Here is a 19,894-nt window from a genome sequence, read left to right as displayed (position 1 = left end):
ACAACAACTGTTCCAAAAGTATTGGAACAGAGCTAAAGTACTAAATATGATATGTGATATGAGTTGTCTGGGATTAGGAACACACTACTATATTTTATTGATGTTCGATTTTTTTTTTTTTTGCTTTGTAATTTATAAAAAAAAATAAAAAATTATACTTTTTTTTTTTAATAATTACTTGCTTTTATTTTGTATATATTTGTTATGCTTTGGAAATACATTTTTTTATTTTATTTGAAAAAGAGAAAACAGATTATTTTGGAGGGGGGATCATTAACAAGTGAGCTTCCCAAGCATTATTTCAAATATATGACTGAACATTATGGGCTATATTGTGAGTAGCACGCTAACAGTCATGCGCAAATGAAAAGGGTTTATCTCTTTGCACATTAGAAGTAGCGTGCATATATGAGTTGAAAGTAAACATATTCGCTCGAGCGCAATTTTAATTTTAATGCACAACTTTACAGCTCTGGTTAACTGTTAGGCTCAACTAAAAAGTTGAACAAAACATAAAAAATACATTTTAAAGTGCAGTTATACTCAAAATAACACTACCTAAATTATTTTTTAACATAGAGATACATACTGTATATATGAATGCCTAAATATGTATTTTTATGTGTTTGTATATATATATATATATATATATATATATATATATATATATATATATACAGTATATATATATATATATATATATATATATATATATATATATATATATATATATATATATATATACAGTATATATATATATAGTCAATCCAAAATTGGGAAAAAATGAGCGCTCCAAGCCCAGAAATATATAAAAAGTCAATTTTATTCCATACTATTTAAAAACATACAAAATAGAATAAAAAGTGGTAAGCACAATAGTGCAAAAAACAAGTTGAGGAACAGGTGCAAAAACAGCAAACGTTTCGTGCTCCACGCACTTGGTCACTGCTGATTGATACACCTGTTCAGTGCTCCTTTTATTTCCTGAAATCCTTAAAGTGAAATTACAAATTTTGTTAACCTGTACTTTGCCATTCTGTGGGGGAGCCTATGACAAGAATCATTTTTTATTTTTTGTACACAAAATATTATATATAGATAAACAAATTAATTCTTGTTAAATATTTAGTTATTATGCCCAAGGAAAGATATATCCTAAGTCAAATTTGATTATGTTTTTCATTTTTTGTATCTCCTATATTTGGAAAATGTGTACATATCAATCTATGAAACATTATTTCAAAACCTGTATATAATCAAGGTCAAATCTCATATTCAATTTAGACTGATGAATTGTAGCATACATTTTGAACAGGTTGGTACTGTGATTTGCAGAGAATGAGCCTATGACAAGACACTGAAATTTACATAAATTTCTTTTAGATAGATACATAGTGATTTATGTTAGCCTTGTGTAGCCTCTGAGTTCATTACTAAATGGAACACAATACTAGACACCTGCTCTTTTGCACTTATTGATCTGTTAATTCAATATAAGAGAGAACAGAGGAAAGATATTATGAATGAATTAAAAGAATTACAGAACAAACTAAGATGTCATCAACATGATCAAAATTTTAAAAAATATGATCAACAGTTTGAAAGAAATATGGTTGCATTTAAACAAGAACTTTGGCAGTTTAAGTCTAGAAAAATGCTCAGAGACAAGAGGGATTATGATCAACATCAGGTGTATCGCTGGAGTCAGGATGATCAGACCAAACCCAGATACAATAGGAGATATAATAAGAACAAAAACAACAGTTCTAATAAAAAGGGCAAAGTAGTTACTTTTGCAGATACAGACACTGAGTATGAATATGACTCTTCTGAAGGTGAAGCAGGAGAAGAATCGTATGCGCTTATGTTGGAGGGAGAAGGACAGTCTGAGGTAGCTGAAATAGACATTTCAGTCTCAAAAAACGAGACACGCCAGACTGTACCGTCTGTAAGAAAAAAACAACCCACCGGGGCAGAAGGGGGAAAGGGAGCAAGAGAAATCAAGTCAATCAACAAAGGAGAAGAAAAGAAAAAGACACACAAGATCTATCCCACACGCTCTCAGATTGTTCAGAAAAAATATGCTTGAACAATGATGTTATAAATCTGTCTAGTAAAAGTCTTAATGATGTTGAAATTCAGGTTTTGTCTAAAGGTTTGAATTTTGTTCCTGATAATCATTTTAATATTTTTGAAACCATTCTTGATATTAACAGGTTTTGTATGCAAACTTACTTTGCGCAAACATTACTTTGGTTTCAATGAAGATCAGGAACAAAATGAAAATAAGGTCAGCCAAATTGATAAGAGTGAACCCCAGGGTTTAAGTGATTTTTCATATATATGTAGTCTCTTAGATTTAGAACAATTGCAACAAGAAGGTGACAGTCATATTGAGGGCCTAATATGTGAGACGGATATATCATTGAGACATGTAAGGAATAAAAGTCACTTTTATCCTATACATACTAGACCTAAAATTCTGGATATATTTCAGAAAACAGTGGAGGAAAAACTGAGGGGATTACAATCCACTCAAAAGAGGAACAAACCTCAATCCAATTTTACTCTAAAGGAGAGGGAAACATTGAAAAGGTTGGCATCTGATGATTCACTTGTCATAAGGCAATCTGACAAGGGAGGCAATGTGGTCGTCCTTAATAAGGATGACTACGTTGCAGAGTCCTTGAGACAACTGAATGATAGGGAAGTGTATGTTAAATTAAAAGATAATCCTACAGTGAAGTACAGGAATGAGCTGACTAATCTTGTTTTGTATGCAAGATATAATAACATCATAAATAAATCAGTTCAGGAAAGGATTATCCCGCAATTACCAGTCATTCCTGTTTTTCATTACCTTCCTAAAACACATAAAAATCTTTTGAGTCCACAGGGCAGACCCATCATAGCGGGCATTGACTCTTTGAATGAACCCATGTCAGAATTAATTGATTCGTTTTTACAACCCCTGGTTAGGGATTTGCCCAGCTATATACAGGACACCACGGCTCTTCTAAATAAAATTCAAAATCTAAAATGGAAACCAACATATAGATTCATTACAGCTGATGTCTCTTCACTGTATACAACTATACAACATGATAAGGGAATTGAAGCAATAGAATATTTTTTGGAACAAAACACTAATTTTACATCTCCAACCAAAGTTTTCATAATAAGGGCAATTGAATATCTTTTGAGTCATAATTTTTTTCTGTTTCAGAACAGTTTTTTATCTCCAGAGGCGTGGGACAGCTATGGGGGCGAAATTTGCCCCCTCTTATGCCAACCTCTTTATGGGGTGGTGGGAGCTGTCCCACGTCTATGGAGATAAAAATCCATTCAAGGATAGGATTATCCAGTTTTACAGGTATATTGATGATCTGTTGTTTGTATTTGAGGGGGATCAGCAAGAGGCAGAAGATTTTTGTAAATATCTTAATGATAACAACTACAACTTAAAATTCACTAGTGAGTATAGTGAAAAGGAAATAAATTTTCTTGATATTACATTAATGAGCACCGACAAATATACTGTTGAGACTACCATATATAGGAAGTCTACGGCTGGGAACACCATCCTGAAGTACAACTCATGCCACCCAAGACATGTTGTGAGGGGTATCCCTAAGGGGGAATACACCAGAATCAAAAGGAATTGCACCAGTGAGGCAGAATATCAGGTGAAGTCACAAGAAGCAACAAAAAGATTCTTGGATAGGGGTTATAGTGAAAAGCTGCTGAAAGAGGAAAAAACCAGTGTAGATTTAACTCCAAGACAAGAATTGCTCAAATACAGAAAAAAACAGAAAAGAACATCAGAAAGTAGTAAGATTAAGTTCATTACAACCTATAGTATGGAATACACTAAGGTGTGCAGTATTATTAAAGATTCTATACCTATCTTGTACTCAGACCCTATCCTTAAAGAGATTCTTAAAGAAGGTTGTGATTTTGTATCCAGAAGGGGCAAAACGATTGCAAATTCCATTTCTCCATCAGATGTAAGAACTAATAAAACAATATGCTGGCTAAAACAGAGAAAGGGTTTTTTTAAGTGTAGGTGTCCAATATGTACTACCTCTGATTTTGTTAAGGAAGGGGTTGAATTCAGCTCAACCACTACCAATAAAGCGTATAAGATATATCATTATATCAATTGCTCAACTACTCATGTGGTTTATCTTTTTTTTTTTTTTTAAACTTTTATTTTAACCAGCAATATAGACATACACAAGCCAAGATTTTCTACCACACAGGGTAGGAATAAACATAAACACACGTGGTAAGATACAGGTTAGCTTAAACAGAGAATTCAATAATGCTTTTTACGTACAATACTCATAACCTGTTATAGACCATGCTCATGGCCCAGTAACATTTTTCCCTTAAAGTCTACACTGCTGGAATTTTTCTCTTTATTGTTATAGGAAATAGGAGAAATGATACAACCTGAAGTTAGCAAAGTGAATGATCACTTTTAGATCTGCAACTATATAATAGTTAGTAATTGGTGAAGCAAACGATAACAAGAGTGAATACAAATTTTGCTGTGAAAATAATATGATAAAATATGTAGGCAATTACTGTAGCGAAGTATGTTGGTATACTACATTAAATTCTGAGGTACTACAGTTGAACGGTGTAATCAAGGGAGTTTTAAGCCATGCACAACAAATAAACTTAGTTGTAACTTATTAGGCCGTTGTTGGGCCAAAGTGGAATATAAACTCAAGGGAGGAAAAAAGAATTATTTTAGCATGTGCAATTTGTAGGTACCATTGAAAACTATACTAAAGGTTGCAGCATAGGCAAGAAAAGCCGCGTAGTTAGTTCTCCTTGACAAGGAGACACATTAGAGATTGGGGGGAGGAGGGGAAGTGGGTATATGTATGTAGTAGGATACATGAGCAATATTACTGAATATAATAGCACATGGGCATATGGGACCTTGGGAAAATGATAGAAAAGAGTAAGTGGTGTATTAGGCCAATAGTATATCTAATATAGGGGAGTGCAAAGGGCATAGCATAGGCTAGATGAGCTACATGGTTGTATTGTCATAATTATGGGGGGAGAGAAGTGTTTATAAAAACATAGTAAGTAAGTTATAGGCTAATAATATGCTAGGCTGACGTCATTTCTAGTGCTAGGAAGCCTCAATTTCAATACTCACACAAATGGTATAACTCAAGGAGCTTGTGCAACATATTGTGCAAAATACGATCGTAAATAAGTATAGTAATACCAGTCCAGCTCGTATTACAGAATGGAGCTATGCATCTTAAAATATCTAAGTCTTTCCTAGCAAATTAGAACTTAGCACTCTGTATCTCATAAGAGGATAGCAAGACCCTTAATAAGGTATACAAGCCAAGTGGCTATAAATATTATAAACCTACTGTTGTATCATTGGATAGGTTACACATGCCACTCGGGTGGTCTATTTATATTACTTATCCTAAGCATGCGAACCATAAGTATAAACAGAAGTGGGTTGCAGGAGCCAGATTGGTGTTTTTATAGTATAAATATTTCTGACTACGAAAGACTACACTTAGGATGCTTCCTGGACCTTATGACTCGGGTTAGAATGGGAATTGACATCACTTTCAGTAAAAAGTAGTCAATAACAATATAGGGAACATTAATATAAGAGGACAAACAAATGTGTCATATAGAGTAGCTATTACATTGTGCTTACTGAATGTTTAGGCGGAGCCTCGGCCGCTGGCTACGCCTGCGCTGTAGGGAAATAGATCTTAGCACTCAAAGTGTAATGTCCCCATTTGGGTCATGATAAATATATACATGGATTTAAGAGTAATTAAAGTCCCACCTAAACATTGAACCTACCCAGAGAAAACAAGATATCAGGTCCTATAAAAAATAGAGCATATTAGAGATATTAATCTGAGACAATTTCTGGCAACATAGTGGTAAAACAGTTTTTAAACATGGTATGAAACCCAGATTAATGAACAGACATATGAGCTATATCAAGCGCCCAGAATAAGCAAAATGAGCAATACAAATATAAGAGACCATATTGTAGTAAGAGCATGGGCAACCAACAATAGGGGAAGAATATAGTGGAGGGAGTGCCCCGGTATAACAATTAGCTCATTAAAGCAGTCAATAGAGTTGCTATTATATACAAACATTGTAATGATTAACTCTCATTGTCTGCACAAGAAATGGCCCATGGTAGCTGAGCATAGAACACAGAAAACTTAAAAGTAGTATAACATCAACAATAGCTATCAGTAGGAAAGCATTTAATCAACAGTGCTGTGGAGTGATATGTCCCTCATTCCAAATATTATGAGAGTGGGAAAGCAAGTCTAAAAACCCAGCACCCGGAGTCTAGGTTCAGGAGCGTGGTATAGGCATAGGAAAAGCTAGATACCTCAAAATATTACTAGTCCGTATACAGAGTCTCAGACTCGCAGATGTGTCTCCCATTATAAGCACTTGATCTATATACAAACTATCCGATCCCCTTTCTGAGACCATAAGGGATCGTCACCTCCAGGCTCCATGTGCTGCCGTAGCACGGCAAGAAAGTTAGTCTTTCACATCTGAGATCCTGCATTCTTCGGCCGTTTATCTCCAGTATACAGACCCTGAAGCGCCATGAAGTGTAGGCCAGCTTCCCCATATAGAAAAAAAGATAAAAGAAGGCGCCAACATAGTGCGGTTACCAATGAGATGGGACACGCTTAGTAAATGTACCAAATACTCACAGGATAAAAGACACTTGAGAAGTGTCACAGGTGCCTCCTGGACTCTCAGAGTTGTCCAGCTAACTCCCACTCCACTGTGGTGGTGAGGTTCCGCTTATCTCTGCCGATTTTGATGGCTCCGCTGGTGGTTCTGACTCCCAGTCAATGTTCCAAAAGGACTCTCTTGCGGTTTCCCCCAATCCAGTTATCCAGTTGAGAACCGTGTTCTCCGGTAGGAGGTATTACAGCAAGGAAAAAAGTAGTTTGTATAGTGGTAACAGACTACAATATTGGCAATAAAGATATCAAGAAAAGAAAGTTCGTGGCTGCAGTTATAAAATCATAAAAGACTTTATTTACACAACGTTTCTCGGTCTGTACGTGACCGTTTCCTCAGGTGCATAAGTGTATAATGTATTTTATATCTTTATTGCCAATATTGTAGTCTGTTACCACTATACAAACTACTTTTTTCCTTGCTGTAATACCTCCTACCGGAGAACACGGTTCTCAACTGGATAACTGGATTGGGGGAAACCGCAAGAGAGTCCTTTTGGAACATTGACTGGGAGTCAGAACCACCAGCGGAGCCATCAAAATCGGCAGAGATAAGCGGAACCTCACCACCACAGTGGAGTGGGAGTTAGCTGGACAACTCTGAGAGTCCAGGAGGCACCTGTGACACTTCTCAAGTGTCTTTTATCCTGTGAGTATTTGGTACATTTACTAAGCGTGTCCCATCTCATTGGTAACCGCACTATGTTGGCGCCTTCTTTTATCTTTTTTTCTATATAGTATCCACCCCTGGGTCACCAACAGGGAACTTTTTGGAGAAGAGCCTGCCTACTGTGATTTGGACATTACGCCCATCATTTATGTAATATTTTGAACTCCGATTATTGGGACTATTTCACTATATCATTTAATGATTCTACCACATTGCTGTGCTTATTATTTATAGTGCCTTGCAGTTTTATCACCTTAATAATTTGGGGTGTTTGCTGCCAAGACACCACTGTATCACGTTATCACCATTACTATCTAAGAATAATTTATTTGTTTTTTAATAACTCATTTGTATCCTAATTTGATCGGGGGTTTTTTATATAATGATTTATATCAGATAGTTATATATTTAGATTTTTAACACTGTGATATTGTTTCATTGTCATACAGACAGTAGATTATCTGACCGTTGGCGCACTAATTATACACGATCACAGCTTCCCCATGCCCGCTTGTTGTGCTGTCATCTGTGCAGTGGCATATGAAGTATTCTCGGCTAGCAGAGTGGCGTATTGGGTATCCGACTTATAGTCGTTAGGTATTAGCATATCAGACCGCACCTCATCAGAGATTAAGTCTGAACCTAAGTTTCTAGTTTCCATCATGGCGGCTGGTACGAAAGTGCGCGCTTGCCTGGGTAGATGGCCATTTATCTTCTGCGGCTCAACTGTACGGCAATAATCAGGGTTCAGTATGGAAGGCCCCTCTGTGCTCGGTTTGCAGGTAGATGTGGAAGGCATCAGTGGCAAATGAAGCGCAGATCTAAGTTCACTCACGAACTGTAGGAATTGCTGCTTGGTTAGCTTTAGAGTTGGCGAGTCCCATGCTGCCACGTTCTCCATATTGCGCTGCTATATCGTTCTGAGATTAATACCTGTCTCAGTAGTGATCTTGTTCCAAAGTGCTCCCTCGATAGTTATAGGGGCAGCGTGTTTGTCCACAGCCTATTTTCTTGGCAGTTAAGCTAGATTGCGGCTCAATACCCATGCGTTAACGACAATGGCTGCTCCCAGAGTGAATAAGTTGCAGGCCTGCTATCCGAAAGATAGGATCTGTACATCAGGAGGGTATTCTGCTCCTCCACTTCAAACAACAATATCGTTAAAGTTTCTGTATTACCAAAATTGTAAAAGTTTGGGAATCTGAACGGCCAAAAAGAGTTATATTTCAAAGAGTGTAGCCGGAGCTACTATAAGATGCGACCGTTCAGTTCCATAGCTGGCTCCTCCCCCCGTGGTTTATCTTTTAACATGTAAAATTTGTCACAAACAATACACAGGTAAAACTAAAAGACCGTTAAAAGAAAGGTTCTTGGAGCATTTGCGCTCCATAGAGGATAAGGACTCTGACACACCAGTATCAAGGCATTTTAAGGCATTACATAACGCAGATACATCTGCTCTCATCTTACAAGGGATAGATTTTGTCCCACAATGGAGAAGAGGAGGTGATAGAGAGAAAACCCTGGATAAAAGGGAAGTTATGTGGATGTTCAACTTACAGACTACACATCTTGAGGGCCTTAATATGAGAAGGGATTTAAATCTATTCACTAAATAACAATAATCTTTAATTTTAAGGTATTGCTCTTGTCATGTGCTCTTATTCATAGCTGTAATGTTTAGTTGTTTTCACACTAACAAACAGTATATGATATAATACAAATATCTCCCCATCTATCTTAATTTCAGTCTCCCACACAAGGCTAACATAAATCACTATGTATCTATCTAAAAGAAATTTATGTAAATTTCAGTGTCTTGTCATAGGCTCATTCTCTGCAAATCACAGTACCAACCTGTTCAAAATGTATGCTACAATTCATCAGTCTAAATTGAATATGAGATTTGACCTTGATTATATACAGGTTTTGAAATAATGTTTCATAGATTGATATGTACACATTTTCCAAATATAGGAGATACAAAAAATGAAAAACATAATCAAATTTGACTTAGGATATATCTTTCCTTGGGCATAATAACTAAATATTTAACAAGAATTAATTTGTTTATCTATATATAATATTTTGTGTACAAAAAATAAAAAATGATTCTTGTCATAGGCTCCCCCACAGAATGGCAAAGTACAGGTTAACAAAATTTGTAATTTCACTTTAAGGATTTCAGGAAATAAAAGGAGCACTGAACAGGTGTATCAATCAGCAGTGACCAAGTGCGTGGAGCACGAAACGTTTGCTGTTTTTGCACCTGTTCCTCAACTTGTTTTTTGCACTATTGTGCTTACCAATTTTTATTCTATTTTGTATGTTTTTAAATAGTATGGAATAAAATTGACTTTTTATATATTTCTGGGCTTGGAGCGCTCATTTTTTCCCAATTTTGGATTGACTGTTGCTTTTTGTGCGTGTGCAGACGCACTGGGAATTATTGTTTGCCGCCCGTGAATAATATTTACTTGCTTGCTACCCTCTCTCTACCAGTGCCTAACACCTCATTGGATTTACAGCTATATACCCCAGGGGCGCTCCGTTGAGCAGGTTTGTTTGTTCTTTTATATATATATATATATATATAGCAAACCTTGAAATGAATCCACCAGTACAATGGGATTCAAGACACAGCAGGCTTTGAAACAATCCGTTTAATGGTAATGATGGAGAAAAAACAGACGTTTAGGCTCTAACAGGAGCCTTTTTCAATGGTGTTCAAACCGGACATAAACAGAACACTAGCTCTAAATTAAATAGTCCAGTTAGTGCAGATAAACGTTTTAATATATATATATATATATATATATATATATATATATATATATATATATATATATATATATATATATATATATATTTATATATATATTTAACGTTCTAATGTTCTTTACATAGGGAATATGTAGTATTTTAAGTAGTTTTATATATATATATAAAAACGTTTATCTGCACTAACTGGACTTCATATAACACAAGTGTTTATTATACATATATATAATTATACATGTATATATATAGGTACAGATATACATTTGACTAAAAAAACATCATATATATATAAGGGGCATAGTTTGCTAAAAGAGTATGCACCCTGAGTGGCACTGAAAATAAACAGGCACAGAAGTATTTCTAGCTTTTATTCTGTCTCAATTGAGTGCATCTCTCTCACTTTTTATATTTATGAAAATTGCTCTTGGGTCTCCCTAAGAGTAAAAGGAAAAACCAGACGTGGACTCCTTGCACACATGCCCTTAGAGAGATGCGACTGCACCTCACTGATGAGGCCCACAGAAGGACGAAACTATCGTCTGGGGTTGTTGTTTCTCTTGTTCAAAGAAGAATTGCCTGGTATTTCGGTGCTGGACTGTCATTGGGCAGGGTCAGTCTGATATGCTACAGCATATTTTTTTCTCTGTGAAGGGGCATAGTGTGCTAAAAGAGTATGCACCCTGAGTGGCACTGAAAATGAACAGGCACAGAAGTATTTCTAGCTTTTGTTCTTTCTCAGTTGAGTGCATCTCTCTCTCTTTTTATATTTATGCAAATTGCTCTTAGGTCTCCCTAAGAGTAAAAGGGGAAACCAGACGTGGACTCCTTGCACACATGCCCTTAAAAAGATGCGACTGCACCTCACTGACGAGGCCCACAGAAGGCCGAAACAATCTTCTGGGGTTGTTGTTTCTCTTGTTCAGAGAAGAATTGCCTGGTATTTCGGTGCTGGACTGTCATTGGGCAGGGTCAGACTGATATGCTACATGATATATTTTCTCTGTGAAGGGGCATAGTGTGCTAAAAGAGTATGCACCCTGAGTGGCACTGAAAATGAACAGGCACGGAAGTATTTCTAGCTTTTGTTCTTTCTCAGTTGAGTGCATCTCTCTCTCTTTTTATTTATTTATATATATATATATATATATATATATATATATATATATATATATATATATATATATATGTGTATTTTTGAAAATATATAGAACATATTCTGCTAAGTGAAGAACATTGGAATGTGAAATATTAATATTTTGTGTTAGGTTAGTGCACCTGAGAAAATGTGATCAGGTTTGCACATGAGTAAGGTTGTTACTTTTTTTTCAGCTTTTCTTGCGACATTGAAGTCTATATGGGAACGTAAAGGCCATTGCAATTTTCCAAGTTCGGTTTTTGCACGCATCTGGTTAGTGCTTGTACAAAAATTTTTTACTTTTAAAATTTAATACATGTGCACAAATCTTACTTCTAGGGGAGTTAGTGCACAAGCTGGAGCAATAAAAAAAGGTTCACTCATAATATAGCCCTGTATGGGAACAAACAGGCAACACACCTGGCTTTATAAATTAAGCAAGAAGTTGTCTACCTCTATTGTTTCATGTCATTTTCATATCATTATGTAATTGTTGGCTTCAACCTTTGCTGGTAATTTGCTTAAATTAAGAGACCGTTAAAAACCATTAAAAGCCATAAAAGCATGCCCAGTGAGACTGTACAGAGCTGTTCAACACAATATTTTCAATCATGTCAATGTAATTATGGGAATGGGTCTGCTTTCCTTTTCCTGTTACCTTAACACAGTCCTATAGGGCCTGCCTGGACTTTATCTATGAAGTAGCACGCTGTTGAGCATTTCCTTTAAATATGTATTTATTTATCTTAATTTTACAGTACTATTTATACTAAATGTCTTGGGCTCACAGTTAAGAATTATGAGTGTGCAGTCTGGGATCCCAGTTTCCTGCTCTGACTTCTTGTATGTGTATATTATAGACATGCTGTAACAGGTAAACTTTTTTCAAATGTCCATAATGTGTTTTATTCATAATATTTTTGGTGTGCTAGCCCAATGACAGACCATGCTTGCTTAATTGTATGACAACAAGGGAAAGTAAAATCAGTATGTTGCATTTGTCTAGTGTGACATCATAAAGATGGGGAGACTCATGAATGGGTAGAAATTAAGATGTTCAGTTGTGCTTTGAAGTAGTTCCACTTCAATTTTAAAGGTTTTGGAACTTTTTCATATATTTATATTCAATTGTCAACCTTGCCACCTTGCTGCAGTAGCCAGATACTAGCGGAGGTCGCCTTATTACCTTTTGCTTCCATCTAAATAACTTACCTTTCACTACCTGGCTGAGGCCTTGCAAAAGTTGAATTGACACCAATCACAGTAGCAAGAGCTTGATAGTTTGCTGCTTTTATCTTTTTTGGAACTCAACAGTTGGAGTGAGCATCATGAACTCCTTTAAAATTAGATACAAATGTGCAGCTTATATAAAGGTACTATGAGCAACCCAGTTGTGACAAAGGTCTGTTGGTGATTTGTCTACAAACTTACAGCATAGTCAATTACTGTATTGTACAAGGTAGTGGTATTATACGAAAACATTGCAGTTTCATGGTCAAGACCTTACTGGGAAATATTAATGGAAATTGAACAAGTATCTTGTGAAGCAACCCAAGAAATGGTAAACTCATCTCTTTAACCAATCTCTGTCTGTTGGCACATTTCCTAATACATTTAAGCATGCTTCAATCATACCAATCCTAAAAAAAGCCCTAGCTTCACCCCTCCACCTCTTCTATCTATCAACCAGTCACCTTACTTCACTTTGCTTCAAAATTATTGGAATTACTGGTCTATAATCGTCTAACTCAATTTCTCACAACTAACTCCTTACTTGATCCACTACAATCTGGTTTCTGCTCTAAACACTCAACAGAAACCACTCTTAAAGTAACAAATTACCTCATATCAGCTAAAGCAAAGGGTCACTACTCATTACTAATTCTTCTTGACCTGCGCTTTTGACACAGTTGACCATCCTCTCTTCCTAAAAATACTACATTCATTTGGCATCCGAGACACAGCCCTCTCCTGGTTTGCCTCATATCTCTCAAATACTTGTTTTCAGTTTCCTTTAACAACATACAGTGTCTTCTGATCCTTTGCCTCTCTCCGTTGGAGTACCGTAAGGCTCTGTCTTGGGTCCCTTGCTTTTGTCTCTCTATATATTCTCCGTTGGAAAATGTATAGCCTCCTTTGGCTACCAGTACCACTTATATGCTGATGATACCCAAATGTATGTTTCCTCTCCTGATATCTCACCCTCTTAACTCAACCAGACTTCCAACTGCCTCTCTGCAATTTCCTCTTGGATGTCTTCACACTACCTCCAACTTAATCTGTCCAAAACTGAGCTGCTTCTTATTCCCCCCTCTCCAAGACATCCAACACCTGAAATTTCTCTTACGGTTGGAGACTCTTTTCTCAACACCTCGCCTGCTGTCTTGTGATCACACTTGACTCAGAACTCACATTCAACCCACATATACAAGTGCTTACCAAAACCTGCCGTTCACGCCTATGCAACATTTCTAGAATGTGTCCCTTTCTTAGTAAAAAAAACTACAAAAATAATAATGAATTCCCTCATTTTGTCACGCATTGATTATTGCAATCTACTTCTAAATGACCTTCTAAAACACCACCTCTCCTCCCTCCAATCTATTATGAATGCTTTAGCTAGACTCATCCACCTATAAGTCACTGATCTACATCAAACTAGAAAAAACAAATACCGGTATCGGCGCTTCAATCCTGGGAGTAAGTCAGACCCCTAGGTTGTAAGGAGTAGAAAGTAAAAGCGGCTTGTGCTTGATTCAGTGTGCGATGTTGATCCACAGGCTGGCTATTGCAAACAAACCAGCTGATGATACCGGAACCTCTGCGTTCAGATCCGGATGTGCTGCAGCCCATAGTGGAAGGTGTGTACTCTCGAGTGACACCCAATCAGGAACAGGAGCTAGGATAGAATAGAAGACAGGCACAGCCCAATTCAAGTGCAGGGTAATTTATTGTAACGTTAGTGCAAGTACACAATACATACTCACAGATGTTTAAAAGATAAAACAGCAATTTCAAACATAAGTTGATCCCTCCAGTATGGTATTAGAATTCACAGCCCAAGCCCGAACATCTCGGTCGAAAGATACAAAGTCTGGGTGAGAGGTGCTGGAACCTAAAAAATAATACTACTGGTGGTGCAATATAACTCAGTATGAATTCTAATACCACAGTGGTTTAAATATACAATAGTTTTCTAATAAGAGCTAGTGATATTAAGAGGGTTTTTTCTAACTTGATATATCAATTTTTAGTTTTACGCATTCTTCAGAAATCTTTCTGGATTATCTGCCTCAGTGTCCTTCTTAATTTTATTAGAGGGCCCTTTTTCTCTCATAATGACCAACGCTATCTTTGGAGATTGTCCTACTAGACATCTCAGACAAAGATCCTCCAATTTATTGGATCATAACTCAGAGATAAATATCAATTCTGAGTCCAATAACCCCCGGGAGCTTTTTAGGGAACTAGAAAAATTATTAAGTCATGACACTAAGGAATGGCAGGATCTGATACTCTTAGATAATTATATCCTTCATGACATAGTCCCTAGGAGATTGAGAGTTTATAAACGCCCAGCGTTTGAATTGGAGGAAGTTGAATATATGACTGGGTGGGACACAGCTTTTCATGATTGTTCCATCACACTTATTAAGGTTCTAATTAAATATAGGGAGTACAAGCTGGATAAGATTAAAACTGACTTAGACACTCTCCTTCAAAAAATTCAAGTATACCAATCAGATGACTATTGGAAGTCACTAAATGAGAGTATACAAGAGAGAAATACCAAGCTTAGTACAGACTTAATAAAAAATAAACATAAGAAATTATGTAGAGACATGGAAGATTACAAGAATGACAGAGTTTATAATTATAACGTAAAAAACCTGAATATAAAAAACCTAAACAATGATGAAATTCATATGAATGAAGTAGCTGATACTGATGAAAATAGAGCTAGATCTGCCATGACAATTGATCATATAACTAGAACACACACCCATACCAGGGGCACATATAATCCATCTAATAATATCTACGTGAAAAATAATAAGAAGAGCTCATATAATCACACCCCTAACAGGATGAATGGGGGTTATAAGAAACAGTTTAATAAACAGAAGCACAACTATCAAGGCACTAGAGATCAATTACCTAACACCAGTGGCAACAGTAGAACATTATCAACACCCACTAATCATACATGGCGCCAGAATAGATCAAGCCATTTTACTCCACCCTTTTTGAAACACTCTGATAAACAGAACAACCATGTCAAACAAGGATCTTACTCTAATTCTGTAAATAGTTTCAATTCCACAAATAGATATAAAATATTAGAAAAACATGAAGAGGGGTCCTATAGAGATCAGAGTTGAAATAGACAAGGAGCTAAACCTAAGTCACAGGCCCACCCCCAGATTTCCTATCATACCAATAGGGATCCTTCTTTTAATAACAATCACAAATTTTTTTTTTAGATCTAGCTGTCCCCCCAACAACAAGGTTTCGAAATTTAAAAGAAACAGAAAATGTAAATTCTCAGAATCTAAGAGTCACTCTTGGAAAAAGAAGAAGAGGAAGCAGGGATGTAGAGGGTGGAGAAAGGTTCAGAGATATAAATCCAAAAAGGATGAGATAGAGAGAAAGAAGGCTAACATTTTTCATTTGTCAAGTATAACCCTTGGTGATAATTAAATTAATCTACTAGCCAAAGGGATTAATTTTGCCCCTAAATCAGCACCAGATAAATTCCAAACATATCGATATACAAAAGTATATCCTCAATCTCACACTAAAAAGATATTTTATTAAAAGTATCCCAAAAAGTATATAATACAGTACAGATTAGTTTCAATGAGAATGATTATAAGACATTAGGGGTCTTAAATGACCTACAACAGAACTGTACAGACTCAGATCCTATGGCCTCAGAGGACAACCAGGCTCAAGATTTAGGTGATCTATTCACGAGCAAAATTATATAATTGAGCATAGTAATTTAAAGAGGAAATCGAGCTTCTACCCCTACTCAGCCCAAGGGGAATATATTACCACCTTTAATAGACTAGTCTGTGGTGATTTAAAAAAACTATGGGAAACCAAAGATAAAACCTGGGTAACCAAATATAATGATAATCTCTCATCACAAGAAAGAAACACCCTAAAATGTTTACAAAAGAATAATAATATCATAATAAGAGCAGCGGACAAGGGGGGAGGGGTTGTCATACAGGACATGTGTGACTACCCCCAGGAGGCCAATAACATTCTTAATGACACCCAAACATATAAAAAAAAAATACATTTTGATCCCACTCAAAAGTACAAGAAAGAATTGTTTTCCATTTTGAAGGATGCGAAAAATAATGACATTTTAAATAATGATGAATTCAATTATTTTATGGAACTATATCCATCAATACCCACCTTTTATCACTTGCCCAAGGTGCATAAAACTTTGATAGCCCCTCCCGGTAGACCAATCATATCGGGCATAGGGTCCCTCACTAATAACCTTTCTGTATACATTGCTCATTATCTACAACCCATAGTTAAAACCACTAAAGCTTACTTGAGAGATACTCTACACACTATTAATATATTTGAGGGATTTGAGTGGCAAGAAGACTATATTTGGATAACATGTGATGTGTCTTCCTTGTATACCTGTATCCCTAATGATTCAGGAGTTAAGGCTGTACAAGAGTCACTACAAAGCATTGATATTGCTCAAAAACATTTGGATTTTATTTTAATGGGTATCACATTCATACTGAATCACAATTATTTTATTTTTGAAAAGCAGTTTTTTTCGTCAAATACAGGGGACTGCGATGGGGACTACATTTGCCCCATCGTATGCCAATATCTTTATGGATAATTTCGAATCTAAATGCATATGGGCCAACAATCCCCACAGCAGTAGTCTGATCAAATACCATTGGTATATTGATGATATTGTGATGATTTGGAGAGGGTCGGAGACTTGCTGTGGGGATTTGTTGAACCATATGAATAATAAAGATTAGAATTTAAAATTCACTTCCAAAGTAGACAGACAAAAAGTGGAATTCCTTGACCTTTTACTGTTTGTGGATGAGAACAGGAAAATAGCTGTATCTAATTATCGCAAACCTACAGACAAAAATGGGTAGCGGCCACCTGCCGAGGTGGAAAACTAATATCCCGTTAGTACAGTACCAGCGGATCAAAAGGAACTGCACCAGAGATACAGACTATTATAGAAAGGAAGCCATTTTGGATAATATGTTTAAGGAGAAAGGATATGACCTGAAAGATTTACAAAAAGCCAAAGATAGGGTCAGAACTATGGATAGGAAAAGTATTTTAAAACCTAATAATAAAATTATAAACAACAAAGATAAGTCAAATAATGAAGTCAGATTCGTCACCACATACAATCAAGGTAGCAGAGATATTCAAAATGTCCTAAAAAAACATTGGGGAATCTTAAAAGCATATCCAATTTTAGGAGCTACCTTACAAGAAACCCCATTAGTGACCTTTAGAAAGAATAGGTATTTAAAAAATATACTAGCTTCCACTAAATTACTTAACATCATGAAAGAAAAAAATTCCTTTTACAACTTGGTTAGAACAAAAACCGGGAACATATAGATGTGGGGTGAGTAGGTGTGGAATGTGTAGTTTCCTCAAAAGAGGTAACTCCTTTAAAATTCATAATGGATCCAAATCTTTCACAATGAAATACAAAAGTAATTGCGGCACTAATCATGCCGTTTATCTCCTCAGCTGTAGCTGCAACCTTATCTATATTGGTAGAACGAAAAGGAATGTACGCACGAGGTTGAGTGAGCATGTAAATAATATAAAGATAGGCCTAACCACTCATAGTGTGTCAGAACACTTTAGGCTACACCACAACAAAGATCCAAGCTGTCTAAAAATACAGATAATAGATTGGATTCCAGCAAACAAATATCCCAATAGACTTCTTACCCTGAGACGCCGGGAGTCTTACTGGATTTATCAGCTTGACTCTATGCAGCCTCACGGCCTTAATATTGAATTGGACTTACAAGAATTTATGTGATAGTTAGCTATGTCAACAATAATAAAAAACACTATAGAGCTGTGGCTAGGTAATTGCCCTAACCCATTGACTTATATAGACTATGTTATATACATTATACTAGTTGGATATGGGAATTAGATCCTTTTAGATTGTATTTTAGATTTTCTTTGGATCATGTATGAATAATACACAGTGTTTTGAGTCATAGTGTGGTTTATATATACCATTAACACATAGGGATGTGTATATATATTTATAGTTTTGATTGTGTAACTTTTTATTATTTTAATAGCAACATTTTTATTATAGCAACATTTTTATGGCAAATATTTTTAATAGCAATTTTAACAGTAACTTGTTGATATATCTATCATTGTGGTTTGTTGCATAATAAGCACATATTTTGCATGTTCTATATTTTGTTTGAATGATGTTGGGATTCTGACTGTACCATACTTGTGACAATCAGGACCCCGTTAAACTTTTATTGCATTCAGCCTTTAAGCATCATCATGTGTACACAGCAGGATGTGTGATTGGCTGAAAGTAATTTTCTAATCACATAGGCTCTTTTATAGAGCCGGTTTGAGCCTAATGTTTGCATTCACTTTATTATACGCTTGAAAAAGTCTGAGCGAACTCAGACGAAACGTACGTAGAGTTATACTGAGTTATATTGCACCACCAGTAGTATTTTTTAGGTTCCAGCACCTCTCACCCAGACTTGGTATCTTTCGACCGAGATGTTCGTGCTTGGGCTGTGATTTCTAATACCATACTGGAGGGATCAACTTATGTTTGAAATTGCTGTTTTATCTTCTAAACGTCTGTATGTATGTATTGTGTACTTGCACTAATGTTACAATAAATTACCCTGCACTTGAATTGGGCTGCGCCTGTCTTCTATTCTATCCTAGTTACTGATCTACATCAGCTTCTCCGCTCTGCCAGTCTCTACACTGGCTCCCCATACACTCCAGAATACAATTTAAAGTATTAACCCTAACTTACAAAGCACTCAACAGTCTAACTCCCAACTATATTTCCTTTCTCATCTTCAAATACTCCCCATCCCGTCCTCTTTGATTAACCTCTGACATACGTCTCTCCACTCCTGTTATTTCTACGTCCCACTCCTGTCTCCAAGACTTCTAACATGCTGCTTCTGTCCTCTGGAACGCTCTACCCCACTCCATAAAAATGCCTCCTACCTTGTATAGCTTCAGATGCTCCTTGAAAACCCACCTATTCAGAGAGGCTTACTATCTCTCCTCCATCTCTCATCCTAACCAAAATAATTATTGAACTGCTTGACTCACTGCTGCAACTACAATCCATGTGACAAGCTACACCAAACCTTATGTCTCTGCACCCTAAACCTGTAGACTGTGAGCTCTCTGGATTAGGGCCCTTTTCCTCCTGTACTAGATTTAGTTAGTTTGTTATGTTTTGTATTTTAT

The sequence above is a fragment of the Bombina bombina genome, chromosome 1 (genome assembly GCF_027579735.1).
Source record: "Bombina bombina isolate aBomBom1 chromosome 1, aBomBom1.pri, whole genome shotgun sequence".
NCBI classification, from domain to species: domain Eukaryota; kingdom Metazoa; phylum Chordata; class Amphibia; order Anura; family Bombinatoridae; genus Bombina; species Bombina bombina.
This window is presented reverse-complemented; position numbering follows the sequence as displayed.